General features: G+C 43.5%; 1 long non-coding RNA gene across 1 annotated transcript; it reads right to left on the reverse strand.

Moving 5' to 3' along the window:
* Positions 1-18,647: 18,647 nt before the first annotated feature.
* On the reverse strand, positions 18,648-27,200 carry LOC123331947. Its single transcript, XR_006548758.1, has 3 exons — positions 26,674-27,200; positions 26,142-26,211; positions 18,648-18,784 (listed from the first exon to the last, which is right to left on the reverse strand). It is a non-coding gene; the product is annotated as an uncharacterized LOC123331947 (long non-coding RNA).
* Positions 27,201-27,432: the final 232 nt, after the last annotated feature.

Below are 27,432 nucleotides of genomic sequence, written 5' to 3' on the forward strand. Positions count from 1 at the left end.
TGCACTTGAGCCAGGCTGTGTGATGACTGAAAATCAAGACAGGACCCTCAAATGGGCTTGCTCACTAAGTCACTTTAATGCCTCACAAGCGGGAACTCTGGTGGTCTTAGGCCCAGTTAAGGAACTTGGCCCAAAACACAAGCTGTGGTGAACGCACCTGACCACATTTTACAGTGCTAATCTGGATCACAGCAGGGCAGCAAAGCCCCACATCTGATGGTAGCAAATGAAAACTCAACCCAAAATGCATGAAAAACAAGCGAGTGTATCTAGAAACACAATGATTGAAGAACAGGGATAGTGGTTACTGTATGCCAGGCCCCAAGCTGGGAGCTGGAAATACAGATAGAAAGGAAACCAAGCCTCTGCCTTCAAGGTGCTCGCTGTCTAGTAAAAGAAATAGCAGAAAAAAACCCAATATTATAATAGACTATGCTAAGGACTCTCAAGAAAGAGCAGGTGAAATACTGTGAGAACACATCAAAGAGCCTGGATTCAGCCTGGGCTTTCACCAAATGGGTTTCTTGGAGGCAATGGCATGGGAGCAGGGTGCTGCTGCTTAGTCGCTTCAGTCGTGTCCAACTCTCTGTGACCCCATGGAACTGCAGCCCGCCAGGCTCCTCTGTCCATGGGGTTCTCCAGGCAAGAATACTGAAGTGGATTGCCATTGCCTTTTTCAGGGGATCTTCCTGACCCAGGGATCAAACTCAGGTCTCCCACTTTGCATGCAGATTCTTTACCATCTGAGCCACAAGGGAAGCCCTGACATCAAAGTAGGAGTTTGCCAAGTGAGCAAGGGCATTCTGGACAGAGGCATCTGCCCAAAGGCACAGAAGTAAGAAATACTTGGTGTATCTGGAGTAATTCAAACGGTATATCCTGATCCTCAGGCTGTAAAGTCAGTTTATTTAACAACTCAGGCCACACAGAACTGCCTAAAGTAGAAAGTCACATGAACTATTTTGCTCCAAATTCCATGCTCCGTAGACGGCCACTGCTAAATATGTGATGTATCCTTACAGACTGTATTTATAGTGGTGACAAACAGCGCTCAGCACAGAGTTCAACAGATAATAAATAAGCTTAGTTCAATAAATACCGTGCCCGCATGGACACAAATGTATGGAACGGCCACAAAGTCCAGACGCAGGATCCCCCTTTCTCCCACAAATATGTATCTCCCATGTGCTCCTGAACATCTTCCTCTCTGAAACCTGGAAAGCTCCAGAGGGAGCCTTTTCAGCCGGTTTGCGGTCTTGATTGTGAAACCATCTCAGACATAGAGCTCTGAGGTCCTTGGGTATTTTTGCTGGGAGGTTGATTTTAGAAACTCCCACTCAAGAATCTCATCCTGTTGAAGCCTAGACCCTTTTGAATCCTGGAGGGACTGCCCCTAGGAGGGCTGCCTTGGAAGCCCTAAGCTACCATTTTAAGCCTATGCAGTCACTTGGCCAACAAAGGTCTATACAGTTAAAGCTACGGTTTTTCCAGTGGTCAAGTATGGATGTGACAGTTGGACTGTGAAGAAAGCTGAGAGCCAAAGAATTGATGCTTTTGAACTGTGGTATTGGAAAATACTCTTGAGAGTCCCTTGGACTGCAAGGAGGTCCAACCAGTCCATTGTAAATGAGATCAGTCCTGGGCATTCATTGGAAGGACTGATGTTGAAGCTGAAACTCCAATACTTTGGCCACCTCATGTGAAGAGCTTACTCATTGGAAAAGACCCTGATGCTGGGAAAGATTGAGGGCAGGAGGAGAAGGGGCCGACAGAGGATGAGATGGTTGGATGGCATCACCGACTCACTGGACATGAGTTTGAGCAAATTCTGGGAGATAGGGGAGGACAGGGAAGCCTGGTGTGCTACATACAGTCCTAGGGGTCACAGAGTTGGACATGACTGAGCGACTGAACAACAAATTTCTATCAGCCTAGTCCTTTGCTACTCAGTTCAGTGCATGGACGAGCACCACCTTGGAGCGTGTTACAAGTGCAGAGTCTTGGGCCCCACTCGACTGGAATCTGCACTAGAGACCCCCAGTGATTCTGGTGCATGTTACAGATTGGGAAGCTCTGGCCCAGTCAACATCCTGTTCCTAGGAGACACCCAAGTGCTGGCCTGGACCACAGCTTGGCCAGCCCTTTCTCCTCCCCCTCACTTGACCTGGCTTTTGAAATTTCCCTCAAGAGAAATCAGTCATTTTCTGGAGGGTCCACTGTAGCATTTTCTTCTGGCTTTAGCTAGGAGCCCTTCTTCACTCTCTTCCTGACCATCCCAACATCCTAAGTTCTCCTTGGAATTGCTACTCTGAGCCTTGATCTTCTGCTGGTCCATCTTGGTGGCTTCTGCCTTTCTGGCCTCTGTGTCACCCCTTTAGCGATGCAGAGAGACAGGACGGTCTTTGAATGAATGGCCTGTGGCTCTTCCCTGTCATGGGTTTGAATCCCAACCTTGGGCATCCCCATCCCAATCCCTTGGGCTTTGCCCAAGGCCACACTTCTGTGGCCTTGGGCAAGTTATGCCACCTCTCTGTGCCTCTTGCCAGCTCCTGAATTTGCTTGCATAGACAATTACCCACACTGGCATCTAAATCACAAGTCATGTCATCGTTCCAAGATGGCCACGTCTACCATCTTCTAAGGCTAACTCAGGCCAATGTGACAGACAGAGAAACATTGCAGACAGTAAATTCCAGACAATAAATCAATCCAGAATGGATTGATTTATTGTCTTCCTGGTTGTTATTTATATAGACTGGCTGGCTGTTGGCCCTACCTACAGGATAACACAAGGGTAACAAACTGTTTTTCTTGAGATTCCTTAGAACTCAGCTGACTATTATAGGTTCTTTGATAGCTACCCTCTTTGATAATCAAGGGTCCCCATGAAGGCAGTGTGATGCTCTCTTCCTTGGTGTTCTATGTATCGAAGTAGGAAGAGGATACAAAAAGCTGGATCCAACTACAGTAAGAATTATCCAGATCTGCCACTTGGTTGGTGTATAAAATGTATAGATGCATAAGACAGATTTCAGTTTTAGAAAGAAAGTTCTCTAAAAATAAGATACAATATACATACATGTTACTGTTAGCCTACCATAAGTAAGTCACTGAGACTCTTAACTCCCAGCTTAACCAAGATGACAAGAGAAGAATGAAATGTGGGAGTGTGGGCAGGTCAGGGTTAGGGAAGGGGGGTGGCATGGCTACAACTACAAAAAAGTGAAACAATCCATAGGGAAAAAGACTGTATGTGAGTGTAAGGGGAAAGCATTATTTTGTCCATGTAAATGATTGTGAAATCCAGTAGGATTTATACTACTATTTATCCTGAAGAAAGAATTCAATCACTTAACTAAAATGGAATCAGAGGATAGTGGTATCTAGGAGATGATCACTCAAAACCCATTCTCACCAAGGTATCTTCTGGGATGAAGGCACTTCTGTATCAGGAAGACATAGATCACTACATCACTCGCTCTGACACACCCTCTTTGGCCCTTGTATGTGATAGCACCAAATCTGTAATAAGATCCTTGAACTTTAGGTTGTGATGATGTCCCCATGGTTTCTGAGCTATTAAGGAATGTTATGGAATAGAAATCAAAAGGAAAGGAGAATAACCCAAACTCTGCTTCTCATGAGCTGCATGGTCTGTGGTTTATGAATTTTGTTAAGAACCCTAAGGATTGGACATAAAATTCCTTGTAGCAAAATGTTACTTTGCCATGGATGAACCTTAAAATCATTATGCTCACTGAAAGAAGCCAGATACAAAGAGCACATATTATATGATTCCGTTTGTGTGAAATATCCAGAAAGGCAAATCTACAGAGACAGGGCTGGGCGTGGGGTGACTGGAAATGGGTATCAGGGGTATCTGTGGGGTGATGCAAGTGTCCCTAAACAGGACTGTGTGGATGGTACCCCAACTCAGGATGGCTCCCAAACGTCATTACATGGTACATTCCAAATGGGAGAAGCTGATGTTATTTCTGAAATTATACCTCAATAGAAGTGTTAAATATTCATACTGCCTCACTCCATCAGGAACATCACAAAAGCTTCCTCTGGGGCTCAGTGACATTGCTGTGGCTCACTCCAGCCCTTCTAGTGGTCTGCCTTTTTGCCTCTTAATCATCACCCTTAATTTGTAAAATGCACACAGTGAATGCAGGGTGATTTGGGATATGCAGGGGAGGGGTAGGCACTGGAGACGTCTCTGATGCCAGTTAATGTGGTATAGTGTGAATTTCAGGCACCCTGGTGCTACCATAATCATTGTTATGAGCTTACTGGACCAATAAGATGAGGACTGGAAAATAAGCTGCAAGCTGATTTGCCTTCTCTTTGAGTCTTTAATTCAGAGTTGGCCAAATCATTGCTCACTTAGTCTAGCCCCTCTTCCATATGGGGCTGGAATTTTTTAAAGACAGTTTTTTAAACAGCAGTTGTAGGTTTTCAGAGGAAGGTATAGAGGGCTCCATATACTCCCTGGCTTCACACATTCGTGTCCTCCCCATTATCAACACCCCCACCAGAGTGGGACATCTGCTACCATTGATGAACCTATATTGACACACCATAATCACCCAAAGTCCATAGATTACATTAGCATTCACTCTTGGTGTGATATATTCTATGGGTTTGCACAACTGTATACAACATCTCTTCCTCATTATTGGGGCTGGATTTTGAGTTTAAAACTACTAGAAAATGCTGGGCTTTCCTGGAAAGAGAGCACTGTGTCCATAGAGAGTTGTAATGTGTCTGATACACAAGGCTATCTTAATCCTATTCCCCTTTGGAGGTGTGCCAAGTAGATACAGCTGAACCTGTTATGAATTTGGAAAGACCTGGGGAAAATTCTGATGGTCAAATCTCATTATATTGTCCCTCTGTTGTTAAAAACTGTAACTGTTGCTTGGAGACTACAAATGTGTCTGTAGAAGCTATTTTGTTCTTCTTCACCTTGATGTGATTTGTCAAGGGACTTGGCTGCCAAACCTTTTTTCTACTCTTGTGCATAATTCTACAGTGCATAAGAAATAAGACATCTCTTTAAAAAGGGCATGGCTTGCTAATAGCAAAGAATATGTACCAGAACTCATTTCATAGCTAATAACAGCATTTGATAAGGTAAGTAGCTTTAAGCCTTCTGTGGGACCCTATGGCACATCCTTAATTTAACGCAGCAGATCTTTCAAAGTGTTAGTTGCTCAGTCATGTCCGACTCTTTCGTGACCCCATGGACTGTAGCCTGGCAGGCTCCTCTGTCCATGGGATTCTCCAGGCAAGAATACTGGAGTGGCTTGCCATTTCCTTTCCCAGGGGATCTTCCTGACTCAGGGATAGAACCCGGGTCTCCTGCACTGCAGGCGAACTCTTTACCATCTATTTAGATGATGCTTAATGCTTGCCTTCCCTCAGTGCTTTGAAGTGTTTAGTAATAGCTGGAAGAATTTTTTTTTAAGTCAGATGTTTCTGTTTCAAAGCACTCTTGATTTTAATCTCACCAAGATGGCGATCTTGAGCACGTGCTGAAATAATGGTTTGGTAGGCGGTCCTAATAACCAAGGGCCTCCTTCAGTGTCTTTGAGATCAAATTAATTGTCAAAACTGAGTGGCCTAATGTATGTGTAACTGAGTCACTGTGTTGTACACCTGAAACTAACACAACATTGTACATCAACTATACTTCAATTAAAAAAAAACACCACTAGATAAGAGTTTGGAATTGAGAGATACAAACTACTACATATGAAATAAAGAAGCAACAAGAATATATTGTACAGTACAGAGAAATATAACACAGTGAGGCTGAGGGGTGTCAAATGTAAGTCCGGGTCAAGAGTTTGCAGCAGATCTTTTCTCTTAAGTGGTTTAAGGCTCATTCATCAAAATACTATGTTTAAAAGAAATCTATGATAAATCGAAATAGTAAATTGAAACTATATCGCAAGCTGTGAATTCTGCTTATGCAAATATTTGCTGACTCCCTGCCCCTGAGATTCACGCCTTTCCCCACCCCAGCTCCTGGGAAGCCACCTTCCAGTCCCTTGTTCCCAGGCCCCTGACTCCATGTTTTCTCCTCCTCGACCCTCTGAGTCTGATTTATTTTCAATAAGGATTTTTTTGACAGCTTAAGATAATGATATATGGGGGCTGAATTCGACACAGAGAAGGTTCACTGTAGTGTCAAATGAAATAGAGTGCCGAACCTCCTCAGTCGTGCCCAAGCTATATGCGACCCCATGGAATATAGCCCTCCAGGCTCCTCTGTCCATTGACCACCAGGCATGAATACTGCAGTGGGTAGCCATTCCCTTCTCCAGGAGAAGCTCCCCAGGATTGAACCTGGGTCTCTTGCTTTGGGAACGGACTCTCTACTGTCTCAGCTATCAGGGGGACTCTAATCAATATTTAAAAAAAAAAATTGACTGCCAGAATAGGAGGGCCCAGTTTCATCCGTGGGTCGCAAAAATTGTGCAGTTCATTTCCTCAGTTCTGTCCGACTGGCTTTGCTACCCGTCACTAATACATGGGGCACATGAAAACTCATGTCCACCAAGTCGATGATGCTATCTAATGGTTTTCCCCAATGGTGTCCCTTCCTACTCCCGTCTTCGATCTTTCCTGGCACCAGAAAAATCTCCTAGAAAGCCCATTCACGATTATGAGAACCTTACTGACCAAAATCAGTCCTGAGTATTCCTTGGAAGAACTAATGCAGACACTGAAACTCCAATACTTTGCCCATCTGATGCAAAGAACTGAGTTACTAGAAACGCCCCTGATGCTGGGAAGAACTAAAGAAGGAAGGAGAAAAGAGACGACAGAAAATGAAATGGTTAGATAGCACCATCGATTCAAACGGCATGAGTATAAGTAAGCTTCGAGAATGGGTGATAGACAGGGCATCCTGAAGTGCCACAGTCCATGGGATTACAAAATAGTTGGATACCACTGACAGAATCAACCCAGCCGACCAAAGCCTAACCTCAGAATTTCACCCAATAACCACACAGAGAGCTCTTAAATATAAGTAGCCTAGAAAAAAAGCCTGCTTTAAAGCTTTCACTTTGCAAGGTCTGTTTTTGCATACAGCGATGTTGGCCTTGTTTCTCTCACAAGGCCTCTAAAAATTGAGGGTAACACAGCGATGTTTCTCCCCAGACCTAACCAACCAAATATTAAGGGCAAGCCAAAGACTCAACTTGACCACAAGCACACATAACACAGTCAGGGTGAGGAGCGTCAGTGGTAAGTCCGGGTTAAGAGTTTGCAACAGATCTTTTCTCTTAAGTGACTGAAGGCTCATTCTTCAAAACACAACGTTTAAAAGAAATTATGATAAATTGAAACTATATTGCAGGCAGTGCATGCTGGTTATGCAAATATTCATTGAGACCCGCCCCCGAGATTCACCCCTTTCCCCACCCCAGCACCCGGGAAACCAGCTTCCAGTCCCTTGTTCCCAGGGCCCTGACTCCATGTTTTCTCCTGCTCGACACTCTGAGTCTTATTTCTTTTGAATAAGGATTTTGTTGACGGCTTACAATAATGATACATGGGCGCTGCATTTGACACAGAGAAGGTTCACTATAATGTCGAATGAAAGAGAGTGCCAAACCTCCTCAGTCATGCCCAGATTATTTGGGAATGCCACGGAGTATAGCCCTCCAGGCTCCTCTGTCCATGGAATTCTCCAGGCAAGAATTCTGCAGTGGGTAACCATTTCCTTCTCCAGGAGAAGCTTCCCCAGGATCGAACCTGGGTCTCCCAGTTTGTGGACTCTCTACTGTCTAAGCCATCAGGGTGACTCTAATCACTATTAAAAAAGAAAAAAAAAAGGTGACTGCCAATATAGTAGGGCCTGGTTCCATCTCTGGGTCGTGAAATTGTGCAGTTCATTTGCTGAGTCTTATCCGACCAGCCTTCCTGTCTGTCACCAACACATGTACTTGCTCAAACTCATGTCCATTCAGTTGGTGATGCCACTTAATTGCTTTTTGCACTGTGGTCCCTTTCTCTACCTGCTTTCAATCTTTCCTGGCACTAAAAAATCTCTTGGATATCCCCATTCAGTGTTATGGGAAGTGGACCAAAGATTCCCATACAAGATGGAGGAGTAGAAGGTCCTGCCCTCATCTTCTCCTGGGAGAAGTCCAAAATTACAACTCGGTGCTGAACAACCATCAACAGGAGAATGTTGGATCCCACCAAAAAAAGATATCCCACGTCCAAGGGCAAAGGAGAAGCCCAAACAAGATAGTAAGAGGGGTGAAATTTCGTTTAGAATCAAATTCCATACCCGCCAGTGACACTTGGAGGGCTCAAAGAAAACCTTGCGCACAGCAGAGCTCAGAAACCCCACAGAGACTGAGCCAGAACTGTGTTTGAGTGTCTCCTGTGGAGGGACGGTGGGTCAGCAGTGGTCTGCCACAGGGGCAGGGGCTCTGGGTGCAGGAGCCCTGGTCATGCACCCTGTGGCATAAGCCCTCTTGGAGGAGGTTGCTATTAACCCCAACCATAAAGCTGCCAAGCAGATGACCCGCAAACTGCAGAACAATCATAGCAAAGAAATTCTCGCACTGTTAAGGAAGTTATAGGACCCACAACAGATTTACCAACCTGGGGATCTGGCAAGGGAACTGAGAACCCCCAAGGAATTTGACTGTGGAGGCCAGTGGGATTTGATTACAGAACTTACACAGGACTGGGGAAACAGACTCTTGGAGGGCACAAACAAAACCTTGTGCACACCAGGACCCAGGAGAAAGGAGCAGGGACCCCACAAGGGACTGACCCAGACTTGCCCATGGGTGTCCAGGAGTCCCTGGCGGAGCAATGGGTCACCAGTGGACTGCTGCAGGGTTGGGGGCACTGAGTGCAGCCGTGCCTGCCTGGGACCTTTGGAAGGAGGTGGCCATTATCTTCATTACCTCCACCTTAGTTTGGGCTCAGGTCAAACAACAGGGAGGGAAGACAGCCCCACCCATCAACAGAAAATTGGATTAAACATTTACTGAGAGGGTCCAGCCCATTAGAACAAGACCCAGTTTCCCCACAGTCAGTCTCTCCCAGCAGGAAGCTTCCATAAGCCTCTTATCCTTATCTGTCAGAGGGCAGACAGAAGGAAAACCAGTGTCAAAGAAAATTTCTCTAACTGATCACATGGACCACAGCCTTGCCTAACTCAATGAAACTATGAGTCATGCCCTGTTCAGTTCAGTTCAGTCCCTGAGTCGTGTCAGACTCCTTGTGACCCCATGGACTGGAGCACGCCAGGGTCCCTGTAAGTCATCAACTCCTGGAACTTGCTCAAACTCATGTACATCAAGGTGGTGATGCCATCCAACCATCTCATTCTCTGTTGTCCCCTTCTCCTCAAGCCTTCCATCTTTCCCAGCATCAGGGTCTTTTCCAATGATTCAGGTCTCCTATTTTGGCAGTCACTTTAAAAAAAAAATAGTGATTAGAGTCACCCTGATGGCTTATACAGTAATGAGTCTGCTTACAAAGCAGGAGACTCAGATTCGATCCTGGGGAAGCTTCCCCTGGAGAAGGGAATGGCTACCCACTGCAGTATTCTTGGGTGGAGAATTCCATGGACAGAGGAGCCTGGAGGGCTATAGTCCATGGGGTCGCAAATAGTCTGGGCACGACTGAGGAGGTTCGACACTCTATTTCATTCCACATTATAGTGAACCTTCTCTGTGTCAAATCCAGCAGCCATATATCATTATCTTAAGCCGTCAACAAAATCCTTATTGAGAAGTAATCAGACTCAGAGTGTCGAGGAAGAGAAACATGGAGTTAGGGGCCTGGGAATAAGGGACAGGAAGTTGGCTTCCCGGGAGCTGGGGCGGGGAAAGGCATGAATCTAGGAGGCGGAGACTCAGCATTCATTTGCATAACCAGCATGTACTGCACACAATATAGATTGAATTTACTATTTTAATTCATCATAGATTTCTTTTAAACGTAATATTTGGGTGAATGAACCTTCATGCACTTAAGTGAAAAGATCTGCCACAAACTCTTGACCCAGACTTACCCTTGAAACTGCTCACCCTAACTGTTTTAGGAGTGCTCGTTCTCAAGATGGGTCTTTTGTTGGCACTTGGCGATTAGGCTTTGACAGATGTGTAAGCTACACTTCCCATAACTTACGGAGGCTTTGTGAGCTAAACAAAGCCAATATGGTTGTATACAAAAACAGGTCTTATGAAATGAAATTTTGGAGACAGGTCTTTTTATTGGGGTTGTTACGATTAACAGTTTTCTGTTTTTTTCGTGTGTTAGGTTTTGGTCTGCTCAGTTGATCTTCTCAGTAGAGTCTAAGTATTTTGTAACCCTGTGGATTGTGGCTTTTTGGGTTTCCATGTCACCCATTGTGGGAACTTACTCATACACATACCCTTAGACCCCATGGTGCTATCTATTTTATTTTCTGTCATTTTGTTTCTCCTCTGAACTTTAGTCTTTCCTAGCGTCAGAGTCTTTTCCAGTAAGTCAGTTCTTTGCATCAGGTGGCCAAAGTATTGGTATTTCAGTGTCAACATCAGTTCTTCTAATAACTATTCAGGACTGATTTTCTTTAGAATGGACTGGTTGGATCTCCTTGCAGTCCAAGGAACTCTCAAGAGTCTTCTCCAAGACCACAGTCCAAGAGCCTCAGTTATTCGGCCTTCAGCTTTCTTTACATAAGTGCAACTCTCGCATCCTTACATGAGTACTGGAAAAACCATAGCTTTGACTGGACGGGCCTTTTTCGGCCAAGTAATGTCTCTGGTTTTTAATACACTGTCTTGGTTGGTCATAGTTTTTCTTCCAAGGAGCAAGTGTCTTTTAATTTCATGGCTGAAGTCACTGTACTCAGTCATTTTAGAGCCCAAGAAAGTAAAGTCAGTCACTATTTCCATCGTTTCCCCATCTATTTGCCATGAAGTGATGGGACTGGATGCCATGATCTTGCTTTTCTGAATTTTGAGTTTTAAGCCAACTTTTTCACTCTCCTCTTACAGTTTCATCAAGAGGCTCTTTAGTTCTTAGCTTTCTGCCATAAGGGTGGTGTCATCTGCATATATGAAGTTATTGATGCTTCTCCCTGCAGTGTTGATTCCAGTTTGTGCTTCATCCAGCCTGGCTTTTCACTTGATGTACTCTGCATATAAGTTAAATAAGCAGGGTGACAATATGCAGTCTTGACTACTTCTTTCCCAAATTGGAACCAGTCTGGGGTTCAATGTCCGGTTCTGTTACTTCTTGACCTGCATACAGGTTTCTCAGGGGGCAGGTAAAGTTGTTCAGTCAGTAAAATTGCTTGGTCTTTGGCCAATATTGTTCTCATAATCATGACTGCGCTTTCCAGGAGATTTTTCTGGTGCCGGGAAAGATCAGAGATGGGAGGAGAAAGGGACGACATTGGGGAAAATCATTAGATAGCATCACCAACTCGGTGGACATTTGTTTGAGCATGCCCCGGGAGTTAGTGAAGGATAGGAAAGCCGGTGGGACAGAACTGAGCAAATGAACTGGACAATTTTCTCGACCCAGGGATGGAACTGGGCCCTTCTATTTTGGCACTTTTTTTTTTTTTTTACTAGTGACTAGAGTCACCCTGATGGCTGAGACAGTAAAGAGTCTGCTTACAAAGCGAGAGACCCAGATTCGATCCTGGGGAAGCTTCTCCTGGAGAAGGGAATGGCTACCCACTGCAGTACACTTCCCTCGAGAATTCCATGGACAGAGGAGCCTGGAGGGCTACAGTCCATGGGATCGCAAATTGTCTGGGCAGGACTGAGCACACACGGTACTCTATTTCATTTGACATTATAGTGAACCTTCTCTGTGTCAAATGCAGCGCTCCTGTATCATTTTCTTAAGCTGTCAACAACATCCTTTATTCGATACAAATCAAACTCAGAACGTCGAGGAGAAGACATGGAGTCAGGGGCCTGGGAACAAGGGGCTGGAAGCGGGCTTCACAGGAGCTGGGGGAAAGGCGCAAATCTCAGCAGCGGGGATCAGTGCTCATTTGTATAACCAGAATGCAATGCAGGCTATATAGTTTCTATTTATTTTTCAATTTATCATAATTTTTTTTAAACGTAGTATTTTGAAGAATGAGCCTTCATTCTCTTAGGCACAAAGATCTGCTGCAAACTCTTGACCAGGACTTACCCTTGATGCTCCTCAGCCTCACTGTGTTAGGTGTGAGTGTCACCTCATCGGTATGTTCACAGGCTCTTTACAGTATGTTTACTCTTGTCCTTGCTTCTACTCGAACTGAGTCTTTTGTCTCACTGAGGATTTGGTGAGGTAGGCCCAAGTAGGGATAAGGCTAGCTTCTGATAATTTTTGGAGGCCTTGTGAGATAAACAAGGCCAATATTGTTGTGTGGAAGAATAGAATTTGAAATGTGGAGGGCTTTGGGCAGTTTTTCTATGCCTGCAGCAGTTGAGTTTGATGTGTATTTATCACGTGAAATCGTGTTCTTTATTTTTAGTCAGTAAGATTTTCATAATCCTGAAAGAGATTTTTTTGTTTTTTTGATTCTAGGAAAGATTGAAGACAGGAGGAGAAAGGGATGACATTGACTCATTATATAGCACCCACCATCTCTGTGGACATGCGTTCGAACAAGCCCCAGGAGAACTGTTTGGAGACGACTGAGCAAAGGAACTGGACAATTTTTATGACCCAGGGATGGAATCAGCTCCTCCTATATTGGTAGACAGCTTTTTTTAAAAAAAATTAGTGATTAGAGTCACCGTGGTGGCTTAGACAGTGAAGACTCTGCTTACAATGTGGGACACAGAGGTTTGCTCCTGGGGAAGAATCTCCTGGAGAAGGGAATGGCTACCCACTGCATTATTCTTGCCTGGAGAATTCCATGGACAGAAGAGTCTGGAGGGCTACAGTCCATGGGGTCGCGAATAGTTTGGCAGCCTGTGCACTCAGGGCACTCTGTTTCATTTGACATAGTGAACCTTCTTCGTGTCAAATGCAGTGCTCCTATATCAGTTTCTTAAGCCATCAACAAAATCCTTTATTCAAAGGAAATCAGACGCAGAGCGTCGAAGAGAAGACATAGAGTCAGGGGCCTGGGAACAATGGACTGGAAGCCGGCTTCGCAGGAGCTGGGGCAGGAAAGGGGCGAATCTTGGGGGCGGGGACTCAGCAATCATTTGCATAACCAGAATGCACTGCGTGCAATACGTTCAATTTATTATTTCAGTTTATCATAGATTTCTTTTAAACATATTTTAAAGAATGAGCCTTCATCCCCTTATGTTGAAAGATCTGCTACAACCTCCTCATGGCAACGTACCCTTTTTTTTTTTGCTTCTCATCCTCAGTGAATTAGGAATGAGCTCCCTCTTATTGGTATGGCCCAGGCGCAGGGCTGTACCCATGGTCCATTTCTTGCTCCAGCTTGAACTTAGTCTCTTGTGTTGTGGTGGAGACTAGGTCAAGTAGGGACCAAGAAAGAAATAATACTTACATTACCAGACAATTTTTGGAGGTTTTGTGAGACTAAGCAAGGCCAATATTCTAGTGCACAAAACTAGAAGTTGAAAAATAAATGATTTAGGCGGTTTTTTTAGGTTCTTGAAACTTTATCATTTCAGTTTGTGGGTTTGATTTTTCAGTGAGTTTAAAGTGAAAGACGCTTAGTCGTGTCCGATTTTTTGTGACCACATGCACTATGCAGTCCATGGAATGCTCCAGGCCACGATACTGGAGTGCGTACTCTCCCCCTTTTGCAGGGATCTTCCTAACCCAGGGATCGAATCCAGGTCTCCCGCACTGTAGGCGAATTCTTTTCCAGCTAAGATACAAGGGAAAAACCCAATATCCATAAAACCACAATGGGCTTTTTCAAGTGAAGACAGGATGGCCGATCAGACACAACTGAGCAAAGAAACCAAACAATTTTTCACTACCCACGACCGGCACCCGGGCCTTGTATATTGGCAGATGGCTTTTTTTTTTTTTTTTTTTTTTTTTTTTGCCTTTTGCTGATTAGAGTTTCCCTGATGGCTTAGAGAGCCTGCTTTCAATGCAGTAGACCCAGGCTCGATTCTCCTGAGAAGAGAATGGCTACCCACTGCAGTATTCTTGCCTGGTGAATCCCATGGACAGAGGAGCCAGACAGTTTCTGGTTGGACACAACTGAGCGACTTTCAGAGAGAGAGCCACCTGGGAAAAGGAGAACTCTTTTGGGTGATCCCACGTTTATGTCACAGGTGTAATTGTCTTTTGGGCTGTGCTTTGTTTTCTGTAGTGTCAGTCGCTCAGTCCTGTGGGACTGTTAGCCACCCTATGGACTGTAACCTGCCAGACTCCTCTGTCTGTGGAATTCTCCAGGCCAGAATACTGGAGTGAGTTTCCATTCCCTTCTCCAGAGACTCTTCCCGACCCAGAGATTAAACCCGGGTCTCCTGCATTGAAGGTGAATTGTTAACCATGTGAGTCGCCTTTTTTTTTTTTTTTCTAATCCAGTTATTACTACTGGATTTAGTAGGTAGTCAACTTTCATAGCTGCATTATTCATATAGGTTCATTTTCTTTGTTCATAAACTTATGTAGGTAGGTCGTAAACTTATGTAGTAGCTGTGTTTGTTCCCTTCTCCCCCCTCCCACTCCAGGATGTAATATTTGTAAAAATCCATAGAAGGTCTCAGGCTTCCCTGGTAGCTCAGCTAGTAAAGAATCCCCCTTCCATGCAAGAGACCTAGGTTCGATTCCTGGGTCGGGAAGATCCCCTGGAGAATAGAACAGTTACCCACTCCAATATTCTGGGCTGGAGAATTCCATGCACTGTATAGTTCATGGGAGTCATTTTAGACTCCCTATGAGAACTGCTGATCAAAGTGTGTATCTAATTTTTCATTTATGTAATGCCAATTTTTTCTTTTTCTCCAATGGCAGTGTACCAGTGCACACTCAACAGCACTATATCAACATTTCATGGTTTCACATGCCCAGCAACTCTTGTTTTCAGGCTTTTAGAAATTTTGACCGTCTGGGAGGTGTGCAACCCATCATTTAAAGTATTTACATATAATTTCACTGTATGGAGGAGCCATCACTTGTTCAAATCAAATTTCTGGTGTAGGGCATATAGATAGTTTCCAATTTTTTATTTTATACTCGAAGCATTGGTTGTCCAGTTACTTCCTCAGGACAAATTTGAAGAGTGAAAATGCTGGACTAAATGTTCCACACATTGAAATTTTTGACCCATATTACCCACCTGTCACCTGGAAAGATTTTACAATTTTACATTCATATCTACAGTATTTGCATACCGTTAGTCCCAAAAGCATTTCAAAAGCAGCTTTTAAAAAAACTAAGTTTTGTATATGCTTAATATTTTCTTTTTTTTTTTTTTTGCTTTTTTAAAATGTATTTTTTAATTGAAGGATAATTGCTTTCAGAATTTAATTTTAAAGGCCAAATGACACAGGGCTCTCAGAAGAGCAAAACCTATAATTGTTTTTTCGCATCCCAGTTCCCACTTCCCAGAAACAACCATTTTCAATCCTTAGCAGTTTCATCTGTTTGCTTCTATAGCTCATAGCATGCTTATACAGCTCTTTCTTTGCTTTGTTTTAAACTGTAGCAGACAGGCTAGATGCCCACTCTGATATCAATTTTTCCTCAACCTTCAGAGATAGCTTAGAATTCCTGAGCTTTCCAGGGTTCTGAAGCATTAAAGTGTCCTTGTCCACACTTGGCTGCTGTTACCTGCTCTCCCGTTTTGTCAGTAAGAACATATCTTTTCTTTTTATTCCTATACTGTCATTTATTGGGGTTTTGTAGACAGAGTAGAGATAAATGGATATATCTAATCTGCCATATTCAACCTGAAAGCCAAAGATACTGTAGATTTTATTATCATTATAATTATTATTATTTGGTTGCGCTACAGGGTTTGGGAGACCTTAGTTCCCCATTCAGGGATTGAGACTCTGCCCCTGCAGTCGAGTCCTAACAACTGGACCATTGGGGAATGTCCGTTACTTTTAGAAAAGTAAACAAAAAACAAAACAAAACAAAAAAAACTTTGAAAATAATTAGAGTAGCATCTATGTTAGAAAGGCCTCTCCGAAAATAGGTTAACACTTGGGAAACGGATGGATGTTAAGAAACATGGAATCAGCTGAGCGCCCCCTACTGGAATATCTTGCCCAAAGCATTCTGAGGCCTCTTATTTCCCCTGGGGCCTCTTTGTTCAGGGCCCAGTGCTTCAAAATCCTGGCAGTCCACCAAAGGAGTCAGGGAGTTTCTAAAAATCCTATGCCCAGGACTCCACCCTGGGCCAATTAAATTTTTCTCTCTGTGTGTGGGGATTGGGCATCAGCATTTTTAAAGCTCTTAAGTGGTTCTGGAGTGCAGAGTCACTGTTCTCAGCTAAGCAACTCACTGGTTTAGCATGTTTATAACAGCATGGCAATATTTGGACCGTAATCCATCCCGTGTTCTTGTTATGCAGTTACTTTTGTGTGTTGTCTAGATTCTGAATAGTGTCTACTTTCATGCTTTAATTTCATAAGCATGTCTTTTGTTAATCTGAGTAATGAAGCACACAGCGGCATTAATATAGTATTTTCGTGCCACGCTCATTTGGCAGAGGCATAGGATTTAGCTCAGTCCACATCACATTTATACTCTGCAGTAAGTCGCCATGACAGAGTGAAAACTGTCCAGTGATGTGGCCATTTTGCTGTATCTGGATTTTTGCATTGCTGGAGTACAGAAATGGCGGAGAATATTATGGTCTTAGTGATTATTATTGTGATTATAACGTGGATACTTGAGTCGTAGTCACCAAAACCCTCCATTATTATGAATTGATCCAATGTCTATATGGCGTTGCAAAGAGTGGACACGACTAAGCACACACGGACGCACTATATTAGACTCCCCCCGCCCACCCCCCACCCCGCCCCATCCCACCCTGCCCCGCAAAGCATTATTGAGAACAGGCTTAATTCTTAGAGGGGCTGGTTAGTCTTGCTGAATTTTAGCTTTAGCCTGCAAAAATATAGTCATTGCTCATCATGGTTATCAGAAAAGAACAAGATGGGTCAATATATATCATCGCGACTGGAGAAGGGGAAAATCCTACAACAGATTTAGAGTAAAGGACTATGTGGAGCAAATTCTCTGGTGGTTAGGATTCTGTGCTTTCATTGCCGAGAGAGGGGGTTCAATCCCTGCTGGGGAATTAAGATCCTACAAGCTGAGTGAAGCCATCCCCACCAAAAAAAGATGGTGACTGGGTTACAGTGATCTTTTATAATGAAGGACAGGTTACTGAATTGGAGAAGTCTACAGTGGTCCATCTAGTCAAGGCTATGGTTTTTCCAGTGGACATGTATGGATGTGAGAGTTGGACTGTGAAGAATGCTGAGTGCCGAGGGATTGATGCTTTTGAACTGTGGTGTTGGAGAAGACTCTTGAGATTCCTTTGGGATGCAAGGAGATCCAACCAGTCCATGCTACAGGAGATCAGTCCTGGGTGTTCTTTGGAAGGAATGATGCTGAAGCTGAAACTCCAATACTTTGGCCACCTCATGCAAAGAGTTGACTCATTGGGAAAGACTCTGATGCTGGGAGGGATTGGGGGCAGGAGGAGAAGGGGACGACAGAGGATGAGATGGCTGGATGGCATCACTGACTCAATGGACTTGAGTCTGAGTGAACTCTGGGAGTTGGTGATGGACAGGGAGGCCTGGCATGCTGCAATTCATGGGGTTGCAGAGTCGGACACGGCTGAGTGACTGAACTGATCGGACAGTGAAAGTAAAATGTGTTCTTAAAACTCAAGACTATCTCAGGGCAGTTTCAGTTTTAACAATAGGAGCTGACAGGTCCTCTATACTAGGAGAAACTTTTTAGTTTTCAGGAAAAATGGTAACATTTAAACCTTAAAGAAATCAGGATGCACTGAATAAATGCTATAAAATATTGCAGTTTAACAACTGAAATCATAAATGGCTTTATCTAAACACATCCCTCAGTGTGAAGATCACACAACCAAAGTGATTTGTGAGAAATGCATAACTGCATGAAATTAAAGCTTCATGAATATATACATCATCTGCCATGACTTACTAGTTTTTAAAGCATCTTTGGGGGCACTGTAACATGCATTTTGTCATTTTATTTTCTTCTTATCAACGTAGTTGGATACTTTCATGAACTAATCATTCCTGAAAATAGTCTGTCTTCTCCTAATGAAACTAATTGATTGTATTAACTATATCAAAATTTCTACCACATATTTTTTTAAAACTCAAAAATAATTTGTTAAAATTGAATGCACCTAATTTCAGGGTTGAAAGATGTGTATCTTTACTTTAAAATGGTGGGAAAATCTACCAGAAAGAGCAACCTATCAAATAATTCACACTATATAAGCACATGCAGAGCCCTATTTTTTAATACCTAAAGCAGTCAAGAGGGGAAGGCAGTGGCACCCCACTCCAGTACTCCTGCCTGGAAAATCCCATGATCGGAAGAGGGGTAGGCTGCAGTCGATGGCGTCACTAAGAGTCGGACACAACTGAGCGACTTCACTTTCACTTTTCACTTTCATGCATTGGAGAAGGAAATGGCAACCCACTCCAGTGTTCTTGCCTGGAGAATCCCAGGGATGGGGGAGCCTGGCGGGCTGCCGTCTATGGGGTCACACAGAGTCGAACACGACTGAAGCGACACAGCAGCAGCAGCAGACCAAATCACAATGACTATGGAGAAGACCCTGTGTAATAAAATGATAAACAAACAAAAGGAAGTGATTGCTGTGAAAGAGCAGTGGGTCCTTTGGGACTGGGCCTGAGATGGGCACTGGGAGGGACTGGCGCAGCTTGAGTTCTTGACCTGCATGGTGGTTACAAGGGTGTTTATTTTGTAAAAATTCATTAAGGTACACTGGATTTCATAGTAATGATCAAAAAACAGAAAAGCAGTCCCTTATCAACTAGGCAATGATGTTTCTAGAAGCTGGCCTGGTCCTCAGAGCTGAGTCTGGGTGTTCTTCTGAACAGAAATATTTCACAGACCATCAATGTCAGACAAGGCCACTCCATGACCAGGAGTGATCAAGACAAAAATGAGACTGTCCTGAATACGGAAGACAAAACATGAGCATTGTAAGGTCAAAAAAATGACCAAACGTGTCCTGTCTTGCTCAAACGACTGTGGCTTCTACCAACTATAGCTTTGTCCTTGATGTAGTTCTTCTGCCTTATAACTAAGATTAAAATACCCAATCATGGAAAGACACCCACTTATTCAGTATCCACTCTAAAGCAAAACCCTATTTCCTCAAACTCTCCTCCAAGTCACCTAACACAAGCCCAAATTCTAAAATAAATCCTTTTTAAAAACCTCTTAATGAAATGCCAGTGGCTCCCCATGATGGGAAGTCTCTGTACAGAGCAATAAACCCAACATGTTCTACAATATGTTCATGTCAACTACAGGTGTTTCTAGTGGTCCTTGGATGGGGGTCTTTGGATAAGATAAAGAAACAAAGAAAGAAAAGGGGGGGGAAATGCTCAGAAGCCAAGTGTCACTGTCTGTCTAGAATGTTCCAACTATACAGAAACCTCTTCAAGGCAAAATAGTCAACGTGCATATTGGCTGTAACTGAGAGTATACACTGCTGTATGTGGAAACATTTCTATTTCCTGAATCTTTGGGGAAATGGAGAAATACCATGGCAGTTGAGTGCACATTGGAAAGCATTTTGAAAACATCTGGATGTAAGTTCCAAAACTCTCTGACTTCTCTGCTGGTTTCACCCACAGGGAGGAAGCCAGACTGCTTTAGACAAATCAGTAAGTTACTCTGAAGCCACTTGGCAATGAACAAACTTAGGAATCAGAATTAGTGTGGGACCCAACACAGAAGTCACCTGAAATATTCATGTTCATTTCAGGGTGAAAAAAGCTACGTGCACAGATCATAGGCACAGTCCCTCATATTTGTGATGGTATGGCATCACCGACTCAATGGACCTGAGTTTGAGCAAACTCCCAGAGATGGTCCTTTGGAGAATGACAGGGAGGCCTGCACTGCTGCAGCCCATGGGGCTGCAAAGAGCTAGACATGACTGAGTGATTGAACAACAAATTTATAAATCTTAAAGGAGCTTTCAAATACCTTATTTTTTTACCTTCTAAATAACCCTGAGAAAACCTGAAAATACATTTCCATCCCTAGTCTACAGATGGGGAAGACAAGAAGTTGAGGTGACAAACTCAAGCGTTCAGAACCAACCAGGGCAAAAGACATGCCTCTGAGTCCCTTGACTTCTCACTTTCAAAACTGCTCAGTTGTGGCAAACTTTGATCCTTTCAGGACAGATTTGTCTGCAAGAGTTGCATTTTATTTCAACAAAGTCTGGCAAGTAAGGTATGTAATACTTTCTATGTTTAAAGACATCTAAAAGCTGTTATCCTTGAGAATCAGGCTGATTTTGGAGTGGGCGGAGGGTTGATGTTTCCTGGCTCTTTGGCCAATTCTCTTCCAAACTATCAAGCTGTCTCCAGGGGAGAGATTTAAAATTTGTGCTGTGAGGGCACTGAGCCTTCCTGTGCCTCAGTTTTTCCCTCTGCAAAATGGTAGGGGTGGGGGGGAGGGTACAGTTCCTCTCTCATAGGTATTTTCAGTGGATTGATGAGCTGATATGAGTAAAAGGTTTAGCCAGTGCTTGGCCCCCAGTAAGCAGTCAAAACATATTAGATATCATCTTATGTCCAGGAAAAATGGCCAAATCTTTATTAAAATATTTTACTAGTGACTTTCATAGGTATCCCAAATCAGGACTGACTGAGGTCATTTCGGGCTAATAGGTCTTCCACTAAAAATATCTTGTTAAAATAATTTAGGGAGGATTTTGATATGAAAGGCTTCATATGAACTCAAATATAACATGACTCCTTTCACCCTCCCACAAGGGATGCTTTTGAGAATTAATTTCCTTAAACTTAAGATGCAATGGTAGAGTCATTTCCATTTCATTTATTTTTATTTTGCCCCTCAGCTTGTGGGATCTTAGTTCCCCAACCAGGGACTGAACCCCTACCCTCTGCAGTGAAAGTGTGGAGTCCTAACCACTGTACCGCCAGGGAATTCCCTAAATTTCCAATTTCGATAAGAATGACAAGAGTAAAGTCTATTGATTGGTTCAGTACACAGTCTTTACCGAGGGCAGAGCTAACCCGAAGCGCCAAATCATGAACTTGAAAATGAACCCACACGTAGACATGTCCCTTAGATGGCCACTCTTTCCTGGTCTCTCACAGGCCTGCAGGGGTAACCATGTGTCCCTGGATCTCATCCACTGGGCACACCCTTTTACACGAAAAAGTCCTGGTTTAGAAGATGAATTATAGGGACACCCTAGTCACGGAGAACTCTCCCTTTTTCCTGGTGTAAAATGTGTCTTCACTTTGTGTACAAATCTGAACGATCCAGCTCTTTAGAGCGGGCATTAAGGATGAGGTCCAAATGCCCTTGAAGCCCTGCTTCCTCCTCCTTGCTGTCTTCCTTCCTCTTTCCCCTCTTCCCCCTGCCTTTCGTTCCTGTGTCTGAGACATTAAGCCCTGTGCTGCACGCTCAGCCCCTCTTTCTTCTTTCCAAGTGTTCTCTGTATTTTTCTTCTTCTACTGCTCCTTGCCATCAGCTCAAACGTTTGTCCTCAGCATGGAGCCTGTGGCATTGCTAGAAAGATAGTGGTCTTTGCTGTCCACCTGCACCAATCTGACATTATAGAACAGGAGCTGATGTGGAGATGGGGGAATCTGGACTGGTTTAAGTGCTGTGACTCACTATCACACGGTCTAATATTATTTCAGCAGAATATAATAACCATTTCAAACTCTGCTATGGCAGCACTAAGAGTCACTGTTTAAGGCCCTAGGATGAGACCAAAAGATTTCTAGGATCCGGTTTGCTTACAGCCCAAGCATATTTCCTGCTTCTCTTCCCAAGTTCATCGTTTCTAGAACAACAGCTCAGTAAGTAGGAGGTCTGTGGAATGTGATTTAATATAGATCATCATCCACAAAAATAGTCCCTCTGTCTTGCTGTAAGTGATTTGAAAGGAAAGCATGGCTGTTGGTGTCTTTTCTCGACTCAGGAGGCACACCAAGTCAAGGAGTCATCCTTGGGATCCTGAACTAGGGTCCCACTGGGGCTTGGGGTCAAGATCAGGATATGGGAAGTCAGGAATCAATGCCTTGTGTTTCCAGGGCCTGTAAGAGTGAGAAGGGACTGTGCTGAAGTCATTCAGGCTCTGTTCCTCTCACACACACACACCTGACTGGAAAAGGGGACCCCACCTCCGTGTTCCAAAGACAGCATCACCTGAGCCAGGCCAGGCCTGCAGCCACCCCTGACAGCTCAGAGAAACAATTTCAGATCTCATATCAAGCTCACTTTCTAAAACTAAGAAAAAACGAATGCAAATATCCTTTGAATAATTACAATGTCACATCTGAGCGGCTGGATCCCAGCAGTTCTCCCAGGCCTGGGTGGTCTCCACTTGTGCAGTTAGAAATGGAAGCTTTGGTTTCTTAACACATGGGCGCTTATGTGGAACCACAAAGGGTCTGAATTCTATATTTCCCATAGGAAGCAGTCTGCCAGTAAGAGCCAAGAGCACACAAGGGCCCCCAGACTCAGACCCAAGGCTCATTAATCAGACAGTAGTACTAATATCTTTAAGAACAGAGACATAACTTTCCTGAACTTCACCTTTATTTTAATTACCGAATTTTCTGAGATGGAGGCAAAATAATTCTAATTCATACTCATCCGGATTTGACCTCCATGTGGCCAACAGATGTGTCAGTGGGTTGCAAAATATTTTTCTAAGATGAAACACTGCAGTGGCAAAAGAAATGAAGAACTCTTGCCCTGTTGCCAGACCCCAGCTTCCACCCCCAGCAAAGCCTTCACCATGTAATTCTCTTCAAAGCTTCAACTAAATATTAAGCGAGCCTTACATGAATTGAACAGACATTGGCAAGAACTTAAAAATTTAAACATTCTTCGTGTGACTTAAGTAGATTGTTTTCAGGGGACTGCTGTCAGCCCTCCTTTGAGGGCCCTGCTTTTAGAGCTGGAAAAAATCCAGCCTATAACTCTTCAAACTTTCAGAACTGGGCTATTGATAGGCCGAGATGGTGACTGGCCCTTGTGTCGGCTAACTAACAGACTGACTGCCTATGGTATGGAAACCATATGATTTGGTATGGAAACCACATAACACAACTGGCCCCTCTCTGCAGAGGGCCCCCCAGGCAATGTGCAACAAGCAGCATGTGCTCAAAATTCCAGAAGCTCAGCATCTCAGAGGAACTACTTTATTTCATGACACAGACTCAGTTATTGAGAACTGCAGTAGAAAGGCTGTTTTTCTGTCCTGACAGGTAGCCAGACTTCTTGACAAAAGTAACTTGTATTTTTTGGTTCTTCTTTGAGTCGTACTCTATCTTTCTCATTAGCCTGTGCTCAGGTCCTTTGCTTTCAATCTAGATAACCTCGCTGGCAAAAATAAATGGGATCATTTCTCTCTTTCACTGCAAATCTATCAATATTTTCTCATTGCACATATAGTAAAATCTGAAGTCAATGACATTGATAAATGTAAAGATACATATTATAGAATATTAGAATTTAGGCAGAATGTATACTACTTATTTAAAACAGCTAAAGATTTAAAACAGTCTAAATGTTGATTGATAAGTAACTAATAATGGAATGGAATGGAGTGCTCTGCATCTGTGTGGGAGAAAAATGAAGAATCTCTTTCTACATTGATGTGTGAAGAACATCAAGCCATAAAGACTTAAATATAAGAGATGAGACCATAAAACTCCTAGAAGAGGACATAGGCAAAATATTCTCTGACACAAACTGTACTAATGTTTATTTCTATTGCCTTGGTCGGTATCCCAAGGCAATAGAAATAAAAGCAAAAATAAACAAATTGGACCTAATAAAACTTACAAGCTTTTGTACAGCAAAGGAAACCATTAACAAAATGAAAGGACAACCTACAGACTGTTTAAAAATATTTGCAAATGATGCAACCAACAAAGGCTTAGTTTTCAAAATATACAAATAGTTTATACAACTTAATAACAACAACAAAAACAACCCAGTCAAAAAATGTGCAGAAGACCTAAATAGATACTTCTCCAAAGACATACAGATGGCCAACAGGCACATGAAAAGATGCTCAACATTGCTAATTATTAGAGAAATGCAAATCAAAACTGCAATGAAGTATCACCTCACACCAGTCAGAATGGTCGTCATCAAAAAACCTACCAACAATAAATGCTGGAGACGGTGTGGAGAAAAAAGGGAACCCTTCTACACTGTTGGTGAGAATGTAAATTGGTGCATCCACTATGGGAAGAGTATGGAAGTTCCTAAAAAAAACTAAAAATAGAGCTGCCATATGCTCCTGCAATCCCACTCCTGGGTATATAAATAGCCAGAGAAAACTGTAAGTGAAAAATATACACGCACCCCTATGTTCACAGCAACACTATTCACAACAGCCAAGGCATGGAAACAACCTAAAAGCCCATTTACAGGTGAACGGACCAAAAAAAAAAAAAAAAAAAAAAGCAGACATGTATACAAGGGAATACTACTCAGCCATAAAAAAGAATGAAATAATGCCACTTGCAGCAACATAGATGGATCTAGAGATGATAATACAAACTAAAGCAAGTCAGAGAAAAGAGAACCCTTGTGTACTTTTCGTGAAAATGTAAATTAGCACAGACACTATGGAAAACAGTTTGGTGGTTCCTCAACAAATTAAAAATTGAGTTACCACACAATCCAGCAATTCCACTTCTGGGTTATTTACCCAGAGGAAATGAAAACACTAACTTGAAAAGATATATGTACACTGATGTTCAATGTACTAATGCTTACAATAGCCAAGACATGGAAGCAACCTACATGTCCACTGATTGATGAATAGATAAGAAAATGTGAGAGATATATGTATAGTATACACATATGTAATGTAACACTTTTCAGCCATAAAAAGAAAATCTTGCCACTTGTAACAACATAAATGAACCTTGAGGGCATTATGCTAAATGACATATATTAGAAAAAGACAAGGACCATATTAAAAATGGAATATTAAAAAAAAATCCAAACCAAAAAAGCAAACTCAGACATGGAGAACACCATGTTGGCTGCCAGAGGCAGCGGGTTGGGCAGAATGAGTGAAGGACTCAAAAGGTACAAATTTCCAGCTATAAAATAAACACATCACGGGGATGTCATGTCAGCATGGTAAAGTTCAGTTAATAAGACTATATTGTATATTTGAAAGTTACTAACAGAGAAGGGTTTTTTTGGCCACACGGGGGAGTATAAAGATCCCCAACCAGGGATCGAACCTGTGTTCTCTTCAATAGAAGCCCAAAGCCCTAAGCATTGGATGGCCAGGGAAGTCCTGAGCAGTTTTGAAGATTAATAGGACCCTGCTCTATAGAAAGTGCTCCAACTCCAGAAAGGAAATCCACTAGAATACTAGTACAAGAATTCAGATAAACCAGCCATCTTCTGTCCTTGTATTAAGAGACACAGATGGTGGAAATCAAAAGGGAAATGTGACTTGGAAAAGTGCTGTGAAGGACAAACCCCTGAAGAGTGATGGAGTGGAGAGTTCGATGAGATAGTGATCAAGAAGAAAAACAATACCAAAAGTCTTCAAGCCTTTGAGATCTGGATGGGTCAACCTTGAAAAGAAATGTGGGGTCATAGAGGGCACTTCTTAAAACTCAACAACCAAATTAGTCTGAACTGAGATGAGACCAAGCAGGTAGAAGGGACCTGATAGAAAATTTCAGGCTTAATTTATAGTCTGGAGGTATTGACCCAAGAGAGCAGTTAGTGGGAACAGGGAAGGAATTGTTAAATCCATCTGCCATCTCATTTTCACACTTCAATTTGAGCCCAATTCAAAGTAAGAGAGGGTGAAAAATAAGCACGACTCAGCGCCATAAGCTTTGCCACTCACATGAAAACCATCTGCCTTAATTGACAGAAGCCCTCATGCTCCTGCTTACCTGGCACATGTGCAAGTCTCCACGTGGCTTTCCTTCCCTTGCACACGTACACAGATGGAGGTCATGATCCCTGGAACAGTGCAAACAGAGCAAGATTGCTGGGCATTCGTCTTTTTCTGACTTGCTCCAGTATGCATACTTACTCAAGTATGCAATTCCCAGTCACGTTGGGTTATATTTTGCTAAAAACAACAGAAAGAATCTCTTTCAAAAGCCCTAAGAGGGAGAAGGTTCTGGCAGAGCCAGCAGCAGGCAGGGATGGGTCTGGGAGCCTGCCAAGGAGAGGTCGGGTCCAGAGCAAGAGGTGGCATGCCCGCTCCATCTCTGTGTGGATGGCTGCAGTCAAAATGGACTGAGCTCGACCCCTCTTGTCTCTCGCCCCAGCCATGGATGGCAGCCCTCCACCACAGAGAGGCTTCTCCATGCCATCTCCTGGCTGGTGGCCTGGCTGTAAGTGATGTGGACAAAGGTCCAAGACCTGTCCCCATGTCCTTGTGCCTGCCGATGCAAAGTGTAGGTGTCCTGCACTTACCCACTCAAAATGATGTGTCAGAGTCTGGCACAGGAAATCAGCTGTGCACACGAAATAGGAGTGATATGTTGTTTTCAGCCTAATAGGAAATGCTGGGTGGGCTTCTCTGCTTAGAGTCATCCCTCTACAGGGCTTTTCCTTTCGCCACAATTTGAGGTTTCCAGAAGCAGTCCCTGAAGCAAGGGAGCAAACACAAGTGACTGGTCTGGGAGGTGATCTCAGGAAACTTGGCCACAGATGAGCAGAGGCTGCTGGAAGAGAAGGAAGACAATAAAGAGTGGTGATGAGTCAGCAATCTCAGCGGGCAGCTGGGGCTCAATCCTGCCAGGGACCTCAGGAGCCGGCCAGTGAGCCTAACCCACAAGGCAAGGGAGCTGCAACACCTATCCAGCTCATGTGCCTGAAGGTTGCCTCTAGAATATTCCCTCTCCAACACTTTGGCTTGCCCGTTGTTGTTCAGTTGCTCAGTTGTGTCTGACTCTGCAGCACCACGGACTGCAGCCTGCCAGGCTTCCCTGTTCATCACCAATTCCCGGAGCTTGCTCAAACTCATGTTCACTGACTCGGTGATGCCATCCAACCATCTCATCCTCTGTCGTCCCCCTTCTCCTCCTGCCTTCTATCTTTCCCAGCATCAGGGTCTTTTCCAGTGAGTCAGTTCTTCGTATCAGGTGGCCAAAGTATTGGGGCTTCAGCATCAGTCCTTCCAATGAATATTCAGGATTGATTTCCTTTAGGATGGACTGGTTGGATCTCCTT

This window comes from Bubalus bubalis, chromosome X, assembly GCF_019923935.1.
Source record: "Bubalus bubalis isolate 160015118507 breed Murrah chromosome X, NDDB_SH_1, whole genome shotgun sequence".
NCBI classification, from domain to species: Eukaryota; Metazoa; Chordata; class Mammalia; order Artiodactyla; family Bovidae; genus Bubalus; species Bubalus bubalis.